Here is a 5,010-nt window from a genome sequence, read left to right on the forward strand (position 1 = left end):
TAATGTAACTAGGTCTTTAAAGTAAATATTTACTTCTATAATTTGACTTGGCAAACCTAACATAAATAGACATGAAATTAGCATTAGAGCTCAGTAAGTGTATATATTATGGTAGAATTAAAGACTGGGCCCACAGTTTGACGCTAGTTTCTTCATTTTGTGTTTTGGCTGTCAAAAGCAAGTTGTTGTAAATCTATGGAAAATATGCTTTAATTGCTTTAAAAATGAAGTCATGAATAGAAAAAAAAAATACCAAAACAAATTAAAAATCAAAGAAATGAACAGGCTGTTATGTTAGTAAATAGGTTTGTAGGGTAGAGATGTGTATTAGTGAGAAGCTAGAATAAAAGGTTTGTTTGTAACATTGTAACTGAGTATTTACTGTCATAATTAAAATGCTAGAATCAATAGTTTGGGTTACAGAACTGTGATTCAAAAAAAAAAAAAAAAAAAAGACAGTGGAGGCACTCATTTTTCACCTCATAATCTATCCAATATCCTAAGACTCTCCTTCACAGGACAGCTAGTTTATTCCATCTTGTCTAGGTGACTGCTAATGCACACACTGAGTCATGTCTTTGTCCAAAAAATTAAAAATCAAAAAAAGCATTAAAAGATTCTGCTGTTAAGAAATATCATTTAAAAGAAAGGTGAGAAGAGCACACCTTACAGGTTAAGAATGTTTTAGCCATTAGCAGCTAACAATAAGGCAACTTTAAGCTGTGAAAATAATGATTCTTGATATTTCTTAATTTCTTTAAAAACAACAACAACCACAGAGAGTAAAATATCAGAAAGTCCCTATCCAACTGATGTGAAACAAAGGTGAGTTCATATCCTGGAAACTAAAAGCAATCATTTGTATTGACAATTTCAGCTGAAAGCTTCGCAACACTGACATCAAGTGGCATTAGACACACTAAACCAGTGTGCCATTGGGTAGGTAAGGTATTTTAGAATACAATAGAATAGAATTCAACTTTATTGTCATTGCACATGTCACAAGTACAAGGCAACAAGGAATCCAAACAGTCAGAGGCTGATGAAAGAGCATTTTAAAGTACCACAGTGACACTGCTTACTAATTGAAAAATAAAAATAAATCTCTAATGCACTTTGGGTCAAATTTCTTGTTTAAATGTTCTATAAAAAAGGAGACGTCCACACAAAAAGGTTCATACAGTTTTCACAGTGCATGTTTGAGCTGTGTTTGATAGAAACAAATTACTTTCAATTCAATTCCATGCTATTCTATTCAATTCATATAGCTCCAAATCACAACACTGTCGCCTAAACCTTCTTTATATTGTAAGAAAACACAGAAAAAATCAGGACAGACCCCCTGTGAGCAAGCACGTTTGGTGACAGTGGGAAGGAGAAAAAATTTTTTTAACAGGAAGAAACCTGCAGCAAAACAAGGCTCAAGTAGGAGCAGCCATCTGCCGCGACCGGTTATTAGACAATCGCACTACCATTGATTCTGTACCAACATCAGTGTTGGCAGTGATACTGTAGATATCGGATACTTCCCCCACATCTATTTGAAGATGGTGGGAAGGATAGTAGAAAGGAGAATTAGAGGCACATAAAGAAAAACAAATTATTGAGCATTTTGAGAAAAAAAAGTCAAAATGTGGACATTACAGTTGTATCTACTGCCACAGTTGCTATGACCTCTGAGTTAGTAAAATTGTACTTCAGAATCAGTTTAAGTGACAACAAAAGACATTATTTTCCTTTTGTCCCATAAACATAAACTTGGAAAAATGCATTTGTACAAAATGAAACGTTATCAATGATTAGACATTAGAAGAGGATGTACCATTGTCACAAAATATGCGTCGCTGGCCTAGCAGTTTATCTTGAAACAAGAAATGTAATCTACTCAGTTTGATTTTTTTCTCTCAAAGTAAAACTCTGAAGATAAAATTCAAAACAGGATTTTTTTCTACAATTAAAATTAGGACTTTAATCTCAAAATTTTGAATTTATTCTCAAAACTATCAATATTCTTCTTAATGTGGTGCTAATACTTGTTTAACAGAGAATGTTAAAAAAAGTCTTAGAAAACTAAGACTACCTTTGTAAAAAACAAACAAACAAACAAACAAACAAAAACTTTAATCTAATCCTTTTTAATCCGGTGGCAATTGAAATGAAGAAAACTGCACAGTCTTAAGTTTGATGCTCCAGGCAAAACGTTAAAAAAGTTAACCATGAGTAGGCTACAGTATGTTGAGAAATAAGGGCTGAAGATTGTTGTGTAATCCTGTGGGATGAATTATGTGTTAATTAAAAAATAGGTATGACAAATGAAGAAAGGCCCACAAAGGGTGTTTATATCCAGGCCAAACAGTTTAGTGTTGCCTCTGTGGATGTTTAATGCTCAGTCAGCTCCACATTTCTGGGCACACATTCAAAACAAGCCCCAGGGAATGGGTAAACGCAAAGCCACGCCCCTTATAGGTAACACGGTGCCGCAGGTAAAAACTGGTAGAATTAATGAAAGCATGGCGTGTCACGTTCTGCCTTCTCACAGCTGTCAGGGTGCCGAGCAGTGACGCCAAGTAGCTGTTGTTGGCCAATGTGCAGCAACACTGTGCTGAAATCAGAGCACGGTGTGACTGCCATGTCGACCCTCCCTTAATTCTGAAGAGGAAGCGCACTACTCTGCGGTGTACACGTCTGAAAACTCGTTTGTGTTGTTAGGTTAAACACAGGCCCATTTACTGGGGTCAAGCTAGCGTCCAGTTTGACAAGTACAGACGAGCGAGTCCCCACTTTGTTGTGTGTTTTGTGTGTATACTGAGTATTATGGTAAGAGACGTCGAGACCTGATTTCAAAATAAAAGCCACATTCGATTGATTAACCTTCAACATTAACAAATACATCTGCCCATAATAACAATAATCAATCCACTCTCTAACGTTAGATCCACAGGACACACCCTGGTACTCTAGTAGTACCTCGTCAATATCAAAGCTGTCTTCTTTGGGATTTCAAAGTCCTCTGAATTGAACTTTTTGAGGTATTCTTTTAATAACTTTAGTTAAAAAGAAAACTCCAATTTCTGCATACTAATTGCAGTCTATATTAACAGTACCCTTACACTGGTACCATGTTAATATCAAATCAATCTGATTTTACATTTCAAGCAAAAGCCATTTGAATTTGCCTGTATATGAGCTACTCTTTGAGTAACTTCAGGATGCTGTTAAAAGTAAAATTCCTGTTTCCACAGACTAATTGCAGTCCATATCATCAGTAGATGATTCTCATGCTGGTATAACGTCGATCTCAAGTCAGCCTGATTTTAAAACTAAAAGCTCTTTGAAATAACCTGTATCTGAGATACGTTTTATAATTAATGGAGGACGCTATCAAAAGGAAAATTCCTGTTTCCATTGACTAATTGCAGTCCATATCATCAATACATGCCCTTACAGTGTATCATGTCAACATCAAGTCCATCTGATTTTGGATTTCAGAGTAAAAGCCCTCAGAATTGACCTATTCTTTTAGTAACTTCAGAATGCTGTTAAAAGGAAAATTTCTGTTTCCATGGACAACAGTTCATGTCAACATATATCACATATAATCTAACAGTGGAGTCTGTAAAGGTTTTTATAACCAAAGATGGTCCACTGTGGAGCAGTTTGCCAGACAACTGCTTAGGAACAATAATAAGAATAAGAAAAAAATGTATTGATCCTAGAGGGTAATTCATATTTAATCTGATATTTGTATGAGAATTGAAAAGCCTGATGCTGTGAGTGCAAATAAGGTCTTTAGTGTCCATCTTTCCACTACCATTTCCATCGTGGTTCCAGTTACAGAGCCAGTTTTTCCCACTAGCTTTCGACGTCTCTTACCATAATACTCAGTATACACACAAAACACACAAACAAGTATGCTTCCCCAGCAGAGTGCAGCAAAGAACAGCAGACTTTCCACCACAGACTGGTAGAATACTTCCCGTGTGTTACTGCAGAGAGAGCTTAGCATTCTGAAATAAAGAGGCAGTGTTGCACCTTTTTGTAAAGTTTGTCTGTATTCAGGGACCAGTCTAGTTTGTTATCTAAGTGTAAAATTATATATTTATATATTGTCACCACCTCTATGACCACCCCAACAAACTTTGACAGGCTCGAAGGGGGCATGAATCATCAGAAATCTATTTATTTCCTTTGTCTTAGAGGTGTTCACTATGAGGTAATTTTTGTGACTCCAATTTTTGAAGGCTTTTACAAGACCCCTGTATTCAGATTCAGACACCCACTGCAATAGCAGTGTCATCTGAGTATTTCTGGATTTGGCTAGAAAAAGAATGTGAAAAAGAATGAGGCCAGGACGGTCCCCTGTTGAGTCCCCGTGCTGCTCAATAATGTCCCAGTAACGAATTTCCTGGATCTGACAAAGAGTGGCCTTTCTGTCAAGTCGTCTATCATCCAGGAAACAAAAGAGGAATCTACTCCAATCTCTGTGAGCTTGGTTGGATGGTACTGAAAGCAAATCAACACAAATCAATTAGCCAAACTACAAGCGTAATGCCAGGTTGACCTGTAACAGTTGTTTTCTAAATTCAAAAATAATACAATTACCAAAGGCCTTAGAAACAATGTGTCTAACCAGATACTTTCTGAAGATGACCTTCAGAAAGTATCTGGTTCCTGACAGTAATACGTTCCTGACGGTATTACTGTCAGGAACGTGGTTATTTTTGGTCAGTATATGTATATGGACTCCCCATGATGTACTGATAACTTGTTCTCCTCTACTCTCTCTTTCATTTACATGTACAGGTCACTATTAACTTTCATTACAGTATAAATGAGTATATAGTATAAATCTGAGGAAGTGTACGAAGTGTATCAATGTTTTCACATTTCGGCACAGACAACACAATAATTCTAAAACAACATATTATAGCGCTGAAGATCAACATCCTGTTTTTATATATTTTTACTATGTTGGTCTTCCAGTTCATCCAGTTGTAATCGAGGACACCC

This window comes from Pundamilia nyererei, unplaced genomic scaffold (genome assembly GCF_000239375.1).
Source record: "Pundamilia nyererei isolate P.nyererei 1_Seehausen unplaced genomic scaffold, PunNye1.0 scaffold00312, whole genome shotgun sequence".
NCBI lineage: Eukaryota > Metazoa > Chordata > Actinopteri > Cichliformes > Cichlidae > Pundamilia > Pundamilia nyererei.